Here is a 21,048-nt window from a genome sequence, read left to right as displayed (position 1 = left end):
TGGCACCTATGTACAAGGCGCCTGGCGAAACCTGTGGACATGAAAACTGAGGTTGGCAACCTGTGTGTGTTTAACCTTAAAATGGTGGACACATATTTCCCTCATGTGAGTGACTCCCATTGGAGCCACCTTGAACCCTGACCTTTTGAGGTTTTGGCGCCCTTTCTGGTTGGCGCGCTTTCCTGACAGGAATTTCATAACTTTCCTCAGGTACACAAAATGGCTGCTCCAGAGCCCCAGTACGGTGGCTCTGAGTGACCAAAAGACACCTCAAAAGTGCCATGCCATTGACACAGCCAGGGAAGGTTCTAGAACCTTCTGGCTCGTGCCAGTACCTCAGGGCACTGGCTATATAAAGCCCAGTCCCTGGCGGCCATTTTAGATGTAATTCAGGTTCCAGACTTGACACCAGAGTGACACCTGCCCTGCTGACCCCGGAGGTGGCTGAGAGCACAGGCAGTAGAGTGGCAAGGGTTAATAGCCTGATTCCTGACTGGCGTTCCAGTCAGGCGTGTTCCAGTAACCTTGCGCCTACAGCGCCTGCCCAGCTAGTGCCTCATTGCCCCAAAAGACTCTGGCCAAGTTTATGTGTCTCCCCGTCCCCCCCCCCCCCGGTGGCGAAGTCGTGAAGAAAAGGCGAGTCGCGACCTTCCACAGTGCCCCCTTCGTGAATAGCGCCTATCGCGGGGGACTCGGACGTCTCCGAGCCCCACCGGCGTTGCACGCTTCCTGGTTGTGCAGTGATCGAAGGTGAGGTGGTGCACCGGGGCGGGGAGAGGCCGGCCTTCATTGGGCGGGATTAGCGTCCCTGCCCTTTCCCAGAGACCCGGGAAACTGTTGCCGTGGGCGGGACCAGCCCCCGTATGAGGAAGTCGGAGGGAGGTCCGTGAAGCCCCTGAGAACCCTGATGCTGGCGTAGGAAGTGCTGTGCCCCGACTGAATCGCTATTCGATTGCAGCCGTAGTGAGGTGGGTCGTTTCCCCTGGAGGGGTGCCGCGTTATCAAGGAACTGTGCACCGGTGTTGATTTGAGCGAGCGCTGAGACTGAGTGACCCCGCTGGCAGCCGTTCGTTCGTCTACTGACTTCGAACTGTGCTACCCTGGTGCCTGCGATATTACCGTAGGCTCAAGTAAACCACACCGGCAAGCGGACATCCTTCCCCGGTGGCAGCGGAGGGCCAAATGTCATATTTACCGTGTTTCCTTGTCTTTAGGTACACGCGCATGGGCCCCGCGTGAACATAAAAGAGTCCCCAGTACACCGTGAATCCAGAGAAGCCCACATGCATTCCCCATGATTCCACAAGTACTGTTATCCTTTTCAAAGTGGGTTTATCTTGCAAATGTAAACTTCCTGATTTATTTAATTGGTGGCAGCGATACCAGAATGAAAATGTGGTTATGCATTTAAATGAACCAGGCTTTGTTATTCCATGTATTGGTGATATATAAACCTGATATTCATTTTATTTATTGATAGAGCTATTCCTAATATTTATGCAACACCAGTGTTCCTGAAGTCCTATTTACTGTATTTATTCTCAACCTGAATCCCAGAGTGCTGTAACAAATGAAATGTGAATGTGCTTCCCCAATTGATCCCTATTTACAGCAGAGAACTTTTATATAAAGGAATCGTATTTTTCTACAGCAGTGGTGTGGTGTCCTTCTTTTTGGTGTGACTGTGCAGGGGGTTATTATTGGGTCAGAGCCGGCTTAGCACTACAGCCTTCACTGCCTTGACACTTGAGCCAAGCTACCCCCTTTGTGCTGGGCTTGCCCATCGCAGGTCCAACAAACGGCCATATGCAAATTATGTAGCAAGGCATATTTAGAGTATTCCATCCTGCATACTTGGACTGCATTACAAGATAGGCCTGGCATAGAATGAGCTACAGAGCGTGCATTGCACAATTCAATTGAATTTAATTTATGACATTTGACTATAGATCATAGTCCGTGATGAGTACAAAAAAGCAACTTTGAAGCATTTCAAAAACTTTTTTATTGTTCATATAACAGAACTGCTGATTGAATTCACGATGAGAAACATTCTCTTTAATCCATAAATTATTACGATCTAGGTTATCCTAAATGAATAAGATCCCTCAATACACTTTTGATGCACATTTAATGTCTATGTGCTGTATGTGATGGACTAGTAGAACGTGAACCTTCCTGATTTATATACTGGGACTGTAATAGTACAACAAGAAATAAAGGGGGGGGGTCCGCTCTGCAATGAGGCTATGTGGCTGAGAATGAGTGTATCTGAATCATTTAGAAACTCTTTAGGTAACTTAATTGTGTGGCGATACCAGGATGAAAATTTGAAACTCTTTCGCAAAAGAATACAGTCTCCGGTATGGAGCTGGATGGACTCGATAGAGTCACTCTCAAGATCAGCTTCAGGACTAATTTGCTCTCTGGGCCTAATGGAGGGTCCAAAGATAAGTGTGGGCTCAGCTGAATGGTCCACTCTGTGGTGAAAACAGAAAGGTTCACAGGAGAATGATCTCAAACACACAAAATACTTGTTGAGCTGAGAGAAACAGGGTTTTAGAGGAATCGTCATTGCCTTTCCCCAGGCACAGAAAGAAAGATGGTGCCAGGATGCATGGCAATAGCCTACTAATGTGATTGGTAGCTCCAGGTTCAAAACATAAATTGTCCCAGACGTTTCTCTCTCAAACTATCAGTGTGGGAATAAGAGCCGTTTGAACTGCCCCAGAGGTTTCACAACATACAAGTGCTGTGAGATTCACTTCACTGGAGGCCTGCTTGGTTTGGTAGCATAAAGAGTTTAAAGGATGGCCACCAGTGTGTGAGAGAGACGCTGTTCTAGGACATTTCTGTTGATACGCGTATTTTAGTTAGTCTGGTTCAAAAGTTTGTTCTTCCTTGTTCATCATAATTCTACCTAATAAAAACAGGCAGAGGGGCAACCATGACAATCATAAGTTATTTAAGGCATGTCCTCCTCAGCTATGCAGTAAGAGTGAGGAAAAGGGTATATAATATGAACAGGAGTGCAGATATTTTTTTAATCCACCTGACTTTGTACAACATTGTCTGGGGAATTTTCCATGTACGTGCTGACATTGTGCATTCTTTTCTTTCCACGCCCTTGGAAAAGTATCACATGGTTGCTAGAATAATTACACATTGTTAATCATTTCTGCTTCAATTTGCAATTATTCATAGTCTGGGATTTTTTCTTACATTACTTACCTTGAAAACGTAATGTGGTTATCTATTCTTTTTGTAAGTATAAATGGAAGAATTTTCCAATGGATTAGGAGAGGCGAGTGGAGTCTGTACGCAGACTAGTTTGAAATATAGTATAAATATTAAAATATTAAAGGAGAATTCTTGCAGTTGTTCTGTCATGTATTCCTATCGGTTCTGAATCGATCCCCCTATTCCTGACCCTATTCTAGTTAAACAAACCAACAAGTTAACTAGCAGTCAGCCCATGAGGCAGAAAACCCCCATGATGCAGATACCGTTATCTGACGCAGTCACACTACGGCACAGGAAAGTGTTATCTGATTAGGTCATAACGCTTGCGATCTAATTAGACAAGCGATATTCCTCCAGCCCCTGATAAGGCATACGGAGTTCTCATAACAAATCAAACCTATGACAACCTGGGCAAAACCCTGCGGCCATTGTTTTGATTTCACCGAGAACTTTAGTAAAAGAATGTGCTAACGAGCAAATCGTATGACATCTTTATTGACGTATCTATGTCCATCCTTACGTCAATCTCGGCACCTTAAAGGTATAAGTATTACCGATCTTGCCATATGCAAACACACGCGTGGTGACGAGACGGAGCAGCCATACTTGCCGAAGCCGAGAGCAGAGCAGACCCCGCGGGCAGCAGCCCCGCCTTCCTGACGCGCTGCTTTCTCCTGCCGAGAATCCAGCCCCGGCGTTTCTGGGTAGCCCTCGCAGGCAGCCTGGAATATCGAGGCCAGAGAAAGAGATACCATTCCTCATTCATCCTAACTTCCAGGTACAGAACTGAATAACCCCTCACAGAGAATTCTTTAGTTATTCACTTGGCAAAAACAAACTTAACTTAAACTGTAACTTTCTATTCCCGCCCACGTATTAGACTTAGGTCAGGTACACGGGGTAGGCGTATTTAGAAACACCAGTTGAGTACGTTTAGTCAAATGTATATGTGTATGTAAATATATTTTATTCATTTTAAAACATCTTATGGCTTAGAAACCATATCAATGTTTTTACAGTATTACTTTATACTATTGCTTTTAATGTATGCACTTTACTTAGCTATAAGTATTGCAATAATATCGATCCATTTCTCTTGTATGAGAAAAGAGACTGATCAATAAATAACACCTTTTTATTGAACACGCCCGTCTCTTCCTTTTCTCTACATTCTGATGAGACTAAGAATGCACGTACTGACTGAGTAAAATAATTTGCCTTTTGTTCACACGACTCTCGAGATTGACTCTTGATTAGGGGAGAGCAAAGTTGTCATGTTCTATGGTTGTCAGAAACTAAATCCCTTCTTGTCTAATCAGGGAAGTTAATTCCTCCTTGAACATTCGAGAAAGTTTCTAGCGAACTCTGAGCTACGCTGGCAAACCCAAAACTTAAGTCTAGTATCGACAGTAGTAGACCTAGTTAACGTCTGGCCTAGGCCTTTACTGCTGTAGGTATTATTCCAATGCGCAGAGCCTATTGGGAAGATAGGAACTACACTACATGGCGCCCAACGCGTTTGGAAAGGGCGATAAAACTAACGTAAGACATTTAGAGTAACTCAGTCGTGCTTTCTCACTCAGACCCCTTTTCCCATTATACTCCAAAGACGTCTGGAGTGGGTGAAAGGTTATATCCTCCAAAACCTCGCAGGAGGGAACTCCTATGTATGGTTCTTGGTATAGTCAACGTTGAAGGATAAACAGTTCCAAAATATTGTGCATCTAATCTTTGTTTCCATAAGAAACCTGATCTGCAAACAAACAAAATAACCATCCTGACAGTAAAATGTCAGACAATGAAGAAGAAAGAGAGGCAGTTAGATTAGCAGCTGAAATAGCAGCAGCTGATACTGCACTACAAGACGCTGACCCGGAGATAATACTCATCCCGGTCATCAAAAGGAAATCTATAACCTTAAAGCTTATAGAAAATGGACTGACACCTAGAGGTGGCACAGTCATATTCGTAATTGAGGCACACGAATATCGGCAGACAGAGGTATATTATTCATGGATACATTTCCCAGCAGCAAATGCTGTAACAAAGTACTTCCACTATTACAAAATAGAGGAACCTCCTGAAATGTACACTCCATTCGAGGAGGTGGAAGTACCACTCAAATTCCAAGAGCATTTGCTCTTATTTGATGGCGCCCTAAAACATAATAATCACATCACCAGGCTCGGTCCTTTAGGTAGACCAGGAGCAACGTGGCCGGTACTAGCCGGATACACACCACATCCAGACTTCGAAAGAATGCCTGCAGCAGATCTTTTAGTACAACTAAAACAATTAATAAAAATACATAGACAATTAGTTCAGTATGTGATGCGGACTTCAACAATTCAGCCAGCTATTAAACTTCCACAGCTGACCCCTCACCAGGGGAACACAAATAAAATTACACCACAGAACATCCAATCCTGCCTAGGTAAAGTACCGGCTAAACGGGAACAAATACCATTCTGGTTGGCACAGAAAATTACCCAAATAGAGGCGGTGTTTCCTGACACCACCCCGCTAGAAAAACACAGGATTCTGACTATCTGTCTTCCAATGGGAATCGCACCACACATTGAGGACTGTGACACTTGGGGTACAGTCTTTGCTTCCATCTACACAAAAACGCACGGTGTTCCATCCATTTCGGTAATACCAGATGTGCTAAAACAAATTCAAGATGAATACGGTCCAGAACCCGCTTTAACTCTTGGTATGAAATTACTAAAAGACTTCAAGCAGGTCTCGGCTATACTATTAGCCAACATAAAAGGTGAAGCAGCAAACGTGGCGATCCGCCAGAGGTTAAAAGAGACAGATATAGCAGACCAACCAGCTGAAATTGCCAGAATCATAGAAAAATCCTATGAGGAACTAGGTAGAGACAGTTTAGGTGGAATACCAGTAAAACCGCAACTGACTGAAAGTCCAGAAAAAATATTTTTTTAATAATAATACACCAAAAAAGAACTGGGATGGAAACAAACAATCCAATCCTAAAGAAAAGAAATTCCAGTCCCGAGGAAGGTCTCCTAGGCGAAGAGAGAAATCTCCGAACCAGAGACACAGGTCACCCCAGAGTGACCCCTCTGGGAAAAGATACAACCTTAGAAATAGGGATAATATTAAAAAACCTGATAGATATCAAGACATTGATACGCGTCCCTCTCAATCTTTTCAGAATTCCTCGCAGAAATCGGAAAGAAGAGGACGATCAGAACAAAGAGAAGAGCACGCCAAGTCCAAAGACAAGGAACCTGATCAACTAAAAAAGAAATTACAATTTCAAAAAAAGAAGGTAGCCAGTATCAAGGTAGTTAACAATGCCGAGAATACTGAGGACACAACTGAAAAACGGAGAGTGGGCTCAGACAATGCTAGACAGCGCAGCAGAAGTGAGCATAGCTCGCAAAGTCCTTATGAATCATCTGGAGACAGTGGACACGAATGAATATCTTCAAGTGGAAACTGCAGACACCAGGGTTAGCAAACCTCACAAGATATACGAGATAACATTACGTATAGAGGGAGATAAGACTAGGAAAATAAGGGGGCTATTTTGGGATAACCTCTCCAAGGGTTATGACATCCTTCTAGCTGAAAAAGACTGGCCACCAGAGTTTGTCAGGGAGTGCCCTCATGGCGAAGAAGTAATTATGCCTGCCTTCTCAAACCAAATTCCAATTCATAAAAAATACACACTTGCTAGAAAGTGGGCAGTGGCTCTAGCACCTGCTTTATATAAAAATCATGTAGGATGGGATGAGGATTCTCCTCCTCACAAAATCCAGTTAAAATCACAACCTACTGCACAAAGGCAGTACCCAATTAAGCAAGAAGCTAAAAAACAGGTAAATGAAATAGTAGATCAGCTAGAATACCAGGGGGTGATTGAAACTTGCACCTCACAAATGAACAATCCTTTGTTTCCGGTCTCCAAACCAGACAATTCATATCGTCTAGTTTTGGATTACCGACACCTTAACACATGTTGCAAAACTTTTGCAGTGCAAAACTCACACAGTGCTGCGCTAATGAATAACATAGTGCGCAAAAAATACAAAACAACCTTGGACATCTCCAATGGATTCTTTTGTCAAAACATAGCACCAGAGAGCAGATATTTAACTGCATTCTCAGTAAATGGCACTCAAAAGCAATTCTGTCGGTTAGCCCAGGGGTACAAGAACAGCCCGGGGGTATTCTCAGCGAGAGTAACAGAATTACTACAACTATATGATGATGAAGCATTATCTTATGTCGATGACATTTACTTAACAGATGATGACTTGGATACTCACTTGAAAAGAGTGAACACCATAATACTTGGGTTCGCAGCAGAGGGTTACAAATTCAACTTTAAAAAATCCAGAATTGCCCATCTGAAAGTCCTGTTTTTAGGATATGAATTATCAAGTGAAGGCAAAGGCCTGGCTGACAATTTCCTAGAGAAATGTGCCGTACTCCAAGCACCTAGAACACTAAAAAACTTACAGTCAATTCTAGGCTTCCTAAATTTCGGAAGAACATACATTGCAAATTACGCAGAAAGGGTCAAACCCCTTTATGATCTAATTAAACCAGATTTCAAAAGATCAAATTGGACTCAAATACACACAGAAATTTTGAGATCCTTACAAACAGACATGCTAATTAAAACAAAATTAGAAACACGTGATAATACACGCAATCTTGTGATTCGAGTCATCCCAGGGAGATGCGGATTCACATACCTGACCTCTAATGAGGGAGAAAAGGTACCAATTGCATTCAAATCACACTTGTACACAAAAACTGAACAGAAATTCAGCAACAAAGAAAAAATTGTTCATGCAGTTCAAACCGCAATAGCTAGAGAAAAAGATCAAGCGGACGGTAGACATATCACAGTCAGAACAGCAAAATCAGCCTTTGAGGCACTAACAACACCGTGTAATTTACCAACAACAACATTGAATCCGGAATGGATACAATGGGTGAATTCTATCACAACGGACAAAGTATACTACTACTTTGATCCAGAACTGGAAGAATTAAAAAATCTAGAATATGAAGAAACATATCCTCTGCCAATCGACATTCTGCCTTTACGACATTACGCCTGTGTAATCTATACAGACGGACATGCTCAACCGTCCGTTTGGGGAGAACAAGCATACAACCCCACATGTGAGATTACAAAAGAAGTGTGGCGCGGAGGTAAACTAAAACCTCTATTAACAAAATCACACTCAGTAGAAACTAATTCAGAAAAACAAACTGAAATAATAGCATTGAAGATGGCGCTAGATAATGCGGATCGCGAATTCCCGACACTTATAGTGTCAGATTCATATTACTGCGTCAAATCATAACAGCGATTTGCAGGCATGGATTCAAAACGGTTACAAAGATGACACAGATGCACCAATAAAGCAGAAACTGCTCTGGGAACAAATAGCGCTTTTACAAAAAGAACTACCAAAGACTCACGTGACTCACTCACTGAGTCATCAGCGTGATGGCATTCACGTTGTAGGGAATTCATTGGCTGAAACAGCCGCAGCGGAAGCCACTAAATCGGCTCCCGTAGTTCGAAAAAAGCGTACATTAAAATACATTGACGGTGAAACAGTGCTGGTGGTGAAAACGTCATCAAAAGGCGACTGCTCAGCGTTACCGATCAACTATCCACTCAATTATACATACATAATCGATGCAAACTCCGTCCCTTTTGCTCGAATCCCTGGAGTGGGGGATAGAGTGATTCCAAACATGGACAGGAGAAACTTGTTAATCGCAGACGCACACATGGGCGAGGGTCTCAGACACCTTAAATTAAAAGATTCTCTGGAAGAATTACAATCACGGTACTGGTGGCCAGGCATGAGCCTGCGTCACACCATGTTTGTAAAACGCTGCCCAAACTGCAATAGAGATCGCAGTGGGGAGAGAAACAGTTTGATACCTCGTCGTATTACGGCAGATAATATTACCAGTAAAAAGAATGGCTTGCGATTAACATATACAGGCTAGTTTCCACTTATAATGTAAATCACCAGCACTCGGCTGACGTCCGGACTGTTATACAAAGATTTGCGAGTCTAAATGGCATATACGCTAAGAGCATGCTACGTTCGACCATTGTTTTCACTCAAGCCCACCAGCCTGGGGGGAAACATGGCCGAATGAGCACAGTCCAGCGGGAATCTTCTCACTTCCTTCCTGAGGGTACGGGATGGTGTAAAGAAAAAACCAAGGCATAAAGCAATCTATAGCAGAAAGGATATTAGGTTCGGGAGCTGGGTGGGTCAAACATCTAATAAGTGTCCAACGTAGTCTCAATAACTTGCCGAGAAATTCTCTGAAGGGATTCAGTGCGTACGAATTATTATTCGGAACTAGGATGATTATCTCTGACATTGATAGTCAGACTTCAGTGGTGAAAGAAAAAACCTTTGATATCAAAGACCGTTTGGCTATTTTACAGGACTTGAACAAAACAAGAAAAGACCTGAGCAACATAAAGTTGAAACAACAGCCAACAACCACTGAAGAACCACCACCTGTCCCAGCAAGACCTGTCTGGATTCCAAAAGTCGGGGATCTAGTCAGGGAAAAGATCGCGGTAAAGAAGGAATTTGGGCCTTCTTACAGAAAAGCAGTTCCTGTCTTGTCTGTCAACGGGACAAGATCAGTTGTACTACCGCCACTTGCTGGTAAAAAGGAGAACCGAGTTGTATCCATCGACCTGGTAAAACCACAACATGTGGCCGATAACAAACAGTAGGCCAAGTGGACTCCCAATATGTAGCAGAACACCAAGGTTTGCTACCAGTACAGAGGTCCTAACGAAGAGGCTCATCACATTCGAAACGCCTACAGAAGAACAACAAGGACTATGCAACAATGCAATAGAACTCAGACCTCTGAAAACCCAAATAAAAACATTTAGCAGAGACACACCAATCTATACTGAAGTACCAAATGAAAATGCAAGAAACAAAAATCCTGAACCAATTGGAACAATTGACAGAACTGCATCCGGCTACTTCATAAACTTCGATGATTCCTCTGAAAACCTCAGTGAATCAAAGACACAGCCATCATCAAACTCCTTTAAAGACAAAGCTAAGGAACTTTTGAAACAACTGAAAGAAACATATCTGATTTCTCCATGGATTGAATTTTGGGTGGGTTTTGGTGCAATTATCCTCATACTTTGGCTCATCATGATACTAACATTGGGACGCTTCATTGAGGGAAAATATGCTAAAATGGACACAGCAAGTCAGAAAATCAACTTGATCCTCAAACCACACACATCTTCACATGTCGAGAAAAGAGAACTTTCTTCAGCCAACTTCACAGCCAATCCGATACCTGGTGGGGTAGCCTGGGACAACACTGACTATGAAATTTATGGTCCGGTCGAGATCCTGAAATATCCACACCAAATTAAGATCTCCTTGAGTGACTTTGCAAAACCAAACTCATTTGCTGATGATTGGGACTTGGAAAGCATTAATAATATGATGTCTGACTTAGTAATGTCTGCTAAATTTACCAAACATGATTATTTGCAGGGTTCTACAAATTATGACAGTATGTATTGCTATAACCACTATGGTAACCACTTTTTACATAGATCTGCACAACCTAGAAATGTTTTAAATTATAATCAATGGGAACATTGTGCAACACCTCCTAAAGGGAGCTCAAGAACCGTTTACGACAAATATTCATATTTTTCAGGTTTTAACACAAGTAATGCTGAAACATTTTATTTTAAATTGTCGAACAGGACAGGAAGCAAAACCATGATAACCAACACAAAATTGTTATATTCAGACTCATTTTTTGAACAAATGAATACTTTTGGATTTGATTGGGACAAAAATGTTGAATTGAAAAGTGTTTGGGGTACAAAAGAATGGCAAGTACAGGGTATAGAAGCTTTGTTTAGAGCCTGCATGATCCCAGAACAAATGATATTTTTAAATGACACTGTTCAACAAACCACCTGTCTTGGCCTAGCCAAAATCAAAGATTTAAATAAACCGTCTATTCCAAAGCCAACAATATTTAGCAACACATCTACAGATGAAGAGATAGACGTAAACCATATATTAAACCAAAACAGAACACATCCTGATTGGAAACAGTGGTTGATCTGGCCAACAGATACTAATAACTGTCAAGACAGATTCCTGAACAAAACACAGGGGTTCAAAATGACCAGGCCAGACCCTAGATATCCCCAAAGACATCACCCAGGGATAATAACCACCTACAGTGTGGGCAAATTATGCCTTCAATGGCTACAGACCTCCACACTGGCAGAAATTAAGCAACACCTAACTTTACTTACTGATGGTGCTGACTTGCGTGATTTCACTTTGGGACCACGCAAACAGCGTCAAAAGCGTTTCATAGCAGCCTCTGTATATGCAGCATATAATGAGGCCTGGAAGGTTACTCAAATTGAAACAGCAGAGAGAATACGGGAAATTGACCGTATTAATTTGGAAAAATCACTTTCTGTAGTGGACAATGGGTTAATGACTCTGTCCTCCAGAATTTTTTCTTTGGACAGCATTGTGTCTTCAGCAATCGATATATTATCGCAGGACTTACTGTTATTACAACACGGTCAGTCACAATTGCGCTCTATTGTACAGCTTGGCTGGACGTTACAAAATCTGCGTTCAGGCTATGTGCCTTGGCGTTTAATCAACACAACGTCACTATTCCAAATCTTTAACCTTACTGATAGACAAATCGGAATGGCGCAAAAGGGTGCCGATTATACAATCTTGAGCATTGAAAAACTAGAAAGATTACCAATGACAATGTCAGAACGACCTGTCAGTGAATGGATAATACATGGAATCATAAATATTCCAATCTCAACCTTCAGGTTTCAATACTGCCAAAAATATATACAGGCTGGCATGTACGAGAAATTGGGAAAGGGGTACCTTAAAACAACATGGAACCTGCCCTATTCACATGCATGTGTCAGTAATAAAGGACAGAAAGTGTTTCTTAGTGGCAACAATTGTGCGATGTCACTAAGCGGCACGCTTCTGTGTAACGGAATTAGTTTGCATGGAGCCTGTGAAGGGAATTCATACAACCTTTCATGTCACCAGCAAGGCGCACCTGCAACAGAAATAGAACCATTCTTTCAAAGACTCTATAATGGGAGTTACATTCTTATTGTAGACCGCAGATGTTGTAGTCTTATGCCCGGGACTCCTTATCTAGTAACTACGACTGCGAAGGTCAAGTGCTGTGGACGCTCATTGTTCCCCAGCTCCTTTCCAGACAGGGAGGCAAGGGCATGGCCCGATTTGAAAATTACTTCTATTCGAATAGATACTTTAAGCAGAATGAAAACAGTCCTTCTTCAGACGCCTACCAGGCTCTCGTCATCAAAAGAAACGTATGATCTACAAGTCGCAAGGACGACTGCAGAGATACATACATTATTATCAACTAATTCCCCCGTACATTTCGCGGAAATCCTGAATGAAATCTTAAATATTTCTGATACCAATGGGGTCTCAAAGGTATTTAAGACAGTATTTTCGATGGCATTAACACCATTCAAAGCCATACTGGGTATTTTTCCAGATTTCGTCCATTCGATTTTTGGCGGACTTCCCCTGATCCTGGGGCTAATTGCAGGAATCCTATTCTTAGTCCTTATTTTTCGTTATGGCAACCCATGTCACAGACAAAACTCTTGCGACAAGGGAAGAAACAATCCTAGCCATTGGATACCGGGACCGGATATCAAAAATCCTGGGACTCTCCCGGCTTAGAGACCTGAACATGACCTGGTTTCTATCATTTCGACCAATGTGGCAAAGATGTGTTTTACCTGTATTGAGGTGTCTGCTATGCGGAGAAGAATGCGTGTTAGACACCTGTCTGACGCTACAATCGGATGCGCCGATGGATGCAGAAACATTGTTGAGCCCGATCAAGGTTCATGCTTTGTGCTGCCCTCAAAGGCTACCAATCCTGATGACGGCATTCGTGGAAGCTTCACCACTACGATTGATGGGTAGTGAAGTTCAAGATGAAAGCAGCATCGAACAGGTACGACCTTCTGTCAGTAATGCAAATCAGAATGTCAATGGAGACAATCATGCGCAAGAATGCATGATTACACCTATTTCCGAGTTAGTGGAACTTTCCCAGGAAGCTGTTGACAGTTTTTTCGAAAGCCTAAATGATATGATGTTCTCACCCGAACAGAAATAGAGACTTTTGAGCAAGCTCGCACACGGCGTTCCCTGAATTCGGCCTTCAACTTTAAAAATAAAGTCACATGAACATTTTCGCTCCAGTTCACGGACAGCAGTTTTTTCAGCGGCCCCAAATATTTTTGCATATTTTTCGGGACACTATCTTCTGCTTAAAGTAAGAACTATTCTTAGAGAACTAAGGTTTCTAAATTTTAGATAGCTTATAGACATTAGCTGCCCGCTGGCATGTTCATAAAGATATTTTATTCTGTGATGGAATGGTCTCGAAACTTTTTTCTGTCAGAAACCATTTCATGTGTAATTCTCATATACCAAATAAGCAATAATGTATACAAATGCAATTACGTTGGCATTTTTCTACAGCTTGAGTGCATACCATATATATATATATGTCTGCAATTTTTTTCAGTATATTTGAAAATTTCAAAATGCATTTATGTATTTTGGGGTGGTAAGGTATACACACTACTCTATAGTATGTTGTACTATGTTATACTATGCCTAGATTAGTAAATATGTCCATAGTTAGCGTGGAGTGGGTGTCATGTATTCCTATCGGTTCTGAATCGATCCCCCTATTCCTGACCCTATTCTAGTTAAACAAACCAACAAGTTAACTAGCAGTCAGCCCATGAGGCAGAAAACCCCCATGATGCAGATACCGTTATCTGACGCAGTCACACTACGGCACAGGAACGTGTTATCTGATTAGGTCATAACGCTTGCAATCTAATTAGACAAGCGATATTCCTCCAGCCCCTGATAAGGCATACGGAGTTCTCATAACAAATCAAACCTATGACAACCTGGGCAAAACCCTGCGGCCATTGTTTTGATTTCACCGAGAACTTTAGTAAAAGAATGTGCGAACGAGCAAATCGTATGACATCTTTATTGACGTATCTATGTCCATCCTTACGTCAATCTCGGCACCTTAAAGGTATAAATATTACCGATCTTGCCATATGCAAACACACGCGTGGTGACGAGACGGAGCAGCCATACTTGCCGAAGCCGAGAGCAGAGCAGACCCCGCTGGCAGCAGCCCCGCCTTCCTGACGCGTTGAGAGACGGGCTGCTTTCTCCTGCCGAGAATCCAGCCCCGGCGTTTCTGGGTAGCCCTCGCAGGCAGCCTGGAATATCGAGGCCAGAGAAAGAGATACCATTCCTCATTCATCCTAACTTCCAGGTACAGAACTGAATAACCCCTCACAGAGAATTCTTTAGTTATTCACTTGGCAAAAACAAACTTAACTTAAACTGTAACTTTCTATTCCCGCCCACGTATTAGACTTAGGTCAGGTACACGGGGTAGGCGTATTTAGAAACACCAGTTGAGTACGTTTAGTCAAATGTATATGTGTATGTAAATATATTTTATTCATTTTAAAACATCTTATGGCTTAGAAACCATATCAATGTTTTTACAGTATTACTTTATACTATTGCTTTTAATGTATGCACTTTACTTAGCTATAAGTATTGCAATAATATCGATCCATTTCTCTTGTATGAGAAAAGAGACTGATCAATAAATAACACCTTTTTATTGAACACGCCCGTCTCTTCCTTTTCTCTACATTCTGATGAGACTAAGAATGCACGTACTGACGGAGTAAAATAATTTGCCTTTTGTTCACACGACTCTCGAGATTGACTCTTGATTAGGGGAGAGCAAAGTTGTCATGTTCTATGGTTGTCAGAAACTAAATCCCTTCTTGTCTAATCAGGGAAGTTAATTCCTCCTTGAACATTCGAGAAAGTTTCTAGCGAACTCTGAGCTACGCTGGCAAACCCAAAACTTAAGTCTAGTATCGACATTAGTAGACCTAGTTAACGTCTGGCCTAGGCCTTTACTGCTGTAGGTATTATTCCAATGCGCAGAGCCTATTGGGAAGATAGGAACTACACTACAGTTCATTACCTTCATGGAACACGTTTTTTCCTTGTTGGTTTTGCACGCTTCAATAAACTGCTCTGTTTTACCTCCAACTACCTGTACTCTTTTGGTTTTAAGTGGACAAGAGTGGAATTTCCAGGAGCGCAGAGGTGCGCTTCCCACAAATGGCGTCCGAACTGGAGAACTCTATGAGGGAAATCCAACAGCATTTGTGTCTGTGGCCGAGGTGACACAACTCGAGGCCAACTGATTGCGGGGCCCCTTCTAATGAGACTGGTTTCTTGCAGCTGCCATCTGAAGTCCCAAACTGCTGTCCCTTGGCAAAGGTTCCAAACTGATCAAGGAAAAAGTGGCTGAATTGCAGAGTACAGAGAGTCAGACGTCTTCAGCGAATACCTGGTGAGATTGATCTGAGTTATTTTTTAACAGGTATTTTGAATTATTGATTCGTTTTTGGTATTGAGAATTTTATTGCATTATATTGGTTGGGTCTGATGAATAGGCCTGTATTAACTGCATTGGAAAGTTTTCTCATTTAGATGATCGACTAGTAGGAGCTCTCAGAAGGAGCTCCATACGCTTGGGATCCCCTTCCTGGGTATATCCCTGTCAGCTACAGCCATCGTGGAGAACCAAATTCATAAGAGTAACAGGAACAATCTCTTACCTGTTCACAGACTTAGGTGTCGACGACGGACTGGATGCCACCCATGAAGCTGTGCTTGCCATCGATGTACGGAGGAGGGAATGATCGCATCGCCTGCATGGTAATCGATGACGGTCTGGATGCCACCTGTGAAACTGTGCTGACCATCGTTGTGCGGTGGATCGCCTGATCGCATAGGTTGGTCTAGGAAGGTCTGTCGGAGTAGCCCCCGACGCTGGATCCCGCAAGACCTCCCGGCAGCAGCTACAGACAAACCCCCCGATGACACGACCCAACACGGAGCAGTAAGCCCTTAGCCCCCGACTTGATGCGGTGAGCTCTCCCCACAGTCCCCCGGTGACCCTCAAATCTGTCACCGAGGGACGAGACCAGTGACCGCGGGGGTGAAGGCCAGCTGCTCTGCAGACTCCCCGAGTGCCCCTGGATGTCCCGCATTGCTGCAAGCATCCGAACTTTTGAGGCTTCCGTTGGCTGTCCGCATGAGGTTGAAGATTGGCGGATCGCTCCCTTTCCCCGAGGACAGCCGGACTGGATCTCCGGCCTCCTGTGGGGGCGAGCCAAGTCTCGGGAAGGCACAGATAGTGGCGTCGGGAGCTCGGCCATGGCCTCGGCAGCGAGCACCCGAGGGCCACGGATGGAGAGGGCGGGATTGTGTTGCCTGCGCTGAAGCCCCGAGGCAGAGTCGGATGGGCTGCTGTGATGCGCTGCACGGAGGGACAGAGAGCCAAGCGGACGCACTCCCTGGGATTCCCTAGTACGAGGATTCCTGCAAACTCCTGGGCTTCGGAGCAAAGTCGATGCTCGGCCCCCCCGCCCCCAGATTCAACACTCAATACAAAACAACGTCGATAGCGTGTTTAAGGGTTATGCTTTCCTGTCGGCTGGCAGAAGGTTCTACTTGGATTTAATAATATGGGAAAACGCTCTTTTACGGCCAAGACTCCATGGATCTATAGCCCTCTTCCAACAAAAGGGGCTTGATGAGATTAGCTGATCAATCGGAGTAGGCCTAATAATAACGACCTCCAATCAGACTGCCTTTCAAGGTAAAGATACTTTTGTGACATTTAACCCTACTTTTACCTCGTTTTATGCATTCTCATTTTATTTTTTATATACTTTAAGATGGCATCGACCAGGGGCTCCACAGGCTTAAAATGGCCGAAGTCATAAATTACACAGTCAATGGGCCTACCCCTAACACCGGTCACTTTCATTGCCGTTTAAATCCCTTCTCCCCTACAACTCTCAACAACTGAAATAGGACTAGCTTCTCTCTACAGTCCCACAAACAAAGAAACAGGACTACTCTGGATGTCCTACAGATCCCCCACAGTCCTAATGAACAGGGAAATAGGATTACACCGATGCTCCCACATTCAAAGGAAACAGACAATGTACTACATGATTGGTCAATAAGTTCTTTCCCAATGAGTCGGCCATCTTAGACTGTCTCGACCGTAGATCTCCGAGTAGTCCGACTTCTTGATTTCACCGCATTTCAGAAGCTCTTTAATCTGATTTAATTTCCTCACACCTTATATCAGAAGCTCTTCTTGTGCCCCCACATCCCACGCTTCACTCCCAAGATACTGGAGATCCCACACCGTTCCCATTCAGCCTATGATTACCTAGCCCCTCCCCATTGACTGTCTCCCCACCCTTCCTTACCCACCCCCCCAAAGCACTCCTCGACAACATGGAGCGCGCCGGTACACACTCTTACAACATCACTTACCCCCACAACCTCACAAAAAAAATCAGCCAAACGATTCAAGCACTATTTTATAAAACGCCTCCCGGAAACCCTCTTCGCTGATCCCTATTTCTCACCACACAACGGGATTACAACCACGGATCTCATTTTCCACACGAAACCTAGAGCCCAATGGAGAAAAGCGTTCCTAGCCTCACTCTCGACCTCCTCCACGAGGAAAACCGCACATGGTATAGTTATGTGTATTTCCCCCTCCCAACTCTTCCATGCAACAGCTGCTATCACCATATACAATAACGGAACTATCCTCATCCAAGCCACAGACCGTAATTTAAATCTCTTGGATAACATTTTCCCCACCATTAAAAATCTAGTATCTAAACCCCAATTGACTACCCAATCCTCTCTCATCGCTAACACACCACGGGCAACATCACCCACCCCGTCGGACAGCCCCGCCCGCTACTATCTAGGACACTTCCGGCTTTAGTCTCCTACGATACCTCCACCCAATCTACACCTCCCCCAACACTCCTCTCATCACCGCACCGAACCCCCCAGCACCCCTGACATCTTCGCCCTTCGTCCACCCTGGCCACTTCCGGCATCAGTCCCTCATGTTATGCTCACCCAGACTACCACTCCCACCAACACACTCCACTCCACCTCACCTAACCCCTATACCCTACCTCCCAACACGGCCGAGACAGCTCACGCCCCTACTACTGATTCTGAACCCCCTCAACATAAGCACATAGCACCCTCCACCCTAATAACATTCCCCCCATAACCTCCAGCTATACCACCGCGGCACCCTTGTCCCACACTGCTTCTCCGTACAGGTACCCCCCCCCCTATTCGCCACTCCCCCCCCACGCCAGCTGCTGGCACAGACTAGGACTCCGCTTTACCTCTCCGAAAACACGCCACCCTCAGAGCACATCCCGCTCCCAATTACCACTCCCACACAACAGCCAGCCACCCCCACAACGATGCCATCTACACCCACAACTTACCCACCCACACGCACAACACGGCCCCCATCAGTAGTCATACCTGCACCTAATCACACACCCAACCTGACCACAGCTACCCAGATGCATACCACAGCTACCTACCTCACTCTTAACCGCACCAGACCCAAGACTTGATGTAATTATGACCGCACTTCACCAAATCAATATGGAACTCCCACTTGCTTAAGGAGGTGATATCGAGACAATCTTGGTGAACCATTCCCTCAAGAACCTCTAAATCTAGAGAGCGCCCTCCCCACCCAACATTCACCCCCAAACTTACTCCTCACAGGTGGAAAACAGTAACCGCCCACAATACATTAACCCGCCCTCTGCGACGCATCAATTCACTTTTGGAGAGCGATCTTCTCTCTCTGCTACAATCTTACGAACCCTCCAGCACTAACTCCTTTACGTCCTCTCAGATGACCATCCCTACTATCCCCCCAACCCATTCAGGTCCTCTACACACAACAATAGAAAAGTCATGGATAAAAACCCAAGGAGAATCCCTCCTCTTCCCTCATCACCCCCAGTCTTAAATGCTCACTCCTAAACTGTAGATCTGCCTCTAGATATGCGGCAGAAATAGCGGACCTCATTATTTCACAGGAGCTGGACCTGATAATACTAACCGAAACCTGGCTAACTGAATCCTCCAACCCACTCATCGACATTCTAGTGCCCCCCCCAAGTATGACATAATCAGACTGGACAGAACTGATAAGATAGGGGGAGGTATAGCCTGTATACATTGCAGCAACATCACTGTAAACAGAGCCATATCCCCTCTTTTCCCCTCTTGTGAATACATATGCCTTGACATCAGCAGCAACAGCTAACCTGTATGCTCGCTTCAAATCATCTATCACCCACCTGGGGACAACCTCCTCTTTACCCAACAACTTATGGATATCATTTCAACTAACAACGGGAGGCAAAATTCCAAAATATTCCTGGTCGACTTCAATCTCCATTGGAATGACAACAATGATGCAGTGGTCAATAGTCTCAAAAACTTCCTGGATGACCTAGCCCTCACCCAAACTTGCAATAACCCTACACATGATAAAGGCTCAACCCTTGATCTAATAATCGCCAAAACTGACATCATTCAGCTGAAGTCGATCCTACCCTGCGACTGGTCGGACCACCATATTATCACCTTCTTTATAAAGGAAACCATAAAATTCATTTTGGCTCAGTCCACAAAACCAAAGATTTGGAAAAGAGACTTGAAAAAAAACTCAATCCCAACACATTACCTGACTCTTAACCTGCTTCGGCCCCTAGTAGACATCTCCGACGTCCATGATCTCACCAATCACTACCGCAACTCCATGACTTCGATAGGTAATGAGGAAGCCCCCCTTCAACTAAAGAGAATCTCCACTAAAGACTCTAAGCCTTGGTATAACGGTCTACTTAAGGAGGACAGACGGTCTCTCTGCTTTACACCTCAAGTTATTAAGCATTATTTCCCTTCCTTCCAGACAATAACTTCAAGCTGGCAGTCCAGGCTCTAGTGATCCCTCGGGTGGAGTACGGATGTGTTTCTTTATGTGGCCTTCCAAAAGCTACAACAGCTCCCCCAAGAGCATCAATAAATGCTGAGGCTAGACTCATCACTGCTCGAAAAGAAGCTCCCATATCTCCCCAGATTTAAAAGCCTTGAATTGGCTACCGCTTGAAGCCAGAATTCATCTAAAAATAGCGCGCATGACGCACAGTGCCATAGATCATAATTCACCCAGCTACCTCGAACAGAAGCTGTCGATCTTGGGTGGGGTAAGATCCTCAAGGAGTGCGAAAAACCTACTACTGAAACCCCACAGGTTCAACAAGAGGAACACTTATAAACGTTCCTTCTCAGGAATGGCGCCCAGGATTTGGAATACACTGCCCCCAGAAACCAGACTGAATGCTTCTTCCACGTTTTTCAAAAAGGAAGTTATAGCGATTCTCTTGGCAAAATACACCTGATCTTAGACTAATCATACTATGAGATCAACAGCTCCCACTTTTTCACCTTGTTTAAAGACCGAACTAAGCTGACCCTGACTTGAAGCATCGTGCCCGTTTCCTGTTATGTACCATATGGACCGCGCCCAGTGCCAGGACCCCTGGCCCCCACCGACGGAAGCCGACCCGACGAACCTACAACGCCGCCGAACTCATCGCACTCAACACCGGCGCCTTCCCGGGATGCCACCGAGCCACCCCGAAGCACACCCACGGACCCT

At 44.3% G+C, this 21,048-nt stretch overlaps 2 protein-coding genes across 4 annotated transcripts in view; one reads left to right on the top strand and one right to left on the bottom strand.

The window, feature by feature from the left end:
• Positions 1 to 21,048, bottom strand: part of PAK1IP1 (PAK1 interacting protein 1) — a 210,541-nt gene that overhangs the window by 152,362 nt on the left and 37,131 nt on the right. Inside the window, exon 1 of one of the 3 annotated variants that reach the window (XM_078688089.1) lies at positions 16,073 to 16,913. The exons of the other annotated variants lie outside the window; for them this stretch is intronic. The gene's annotated coding sequence lies outside the window, so the exon portion shown is untranslated. Of the gene's footprint in view, positions 1 to 16,072; positions 16,914 to 21,048 lie in introns of those variants that run through there. 3 annotated transcript variants of the gene reach the window in all.
• The window catches only part of C4_1H6orf52 (chromosome 4_1 C6orf52 homolog), a 287,362-nt gene continuing 281,989 nt past the window's right edge, over positions 15,676 to 21,048 (top strand). The window contains exon 1 of the mRNA XM_078688091.1: positions 15,676 to 15,804. The gene's annotated coding sequence lies outside the window, so the exon portion shown is untranslated. The remainder of the gene's footprint in view (positions 15,805 to 21,048) is intronic.

The sequence above is a fragment of the Lissotriton helveticus genome, chromosome 4_1, assembly GCF_964261635.1.
Source record: "Lissotriton helveticus chromosome 4_1, aLisHel1.1, whole genome shotgun sequence".
Taxonomy (NCBI): Eukaryota; Metazoa; Chordata; class Amphibia; order Caudata; family Salamandridae; genus Lissotriton; species Lissotriton helveticus.
Note: the sequence above shows the minus strand (reverse complement) of the source record. Positions and strands in the feature narration are given on the sequence as shown.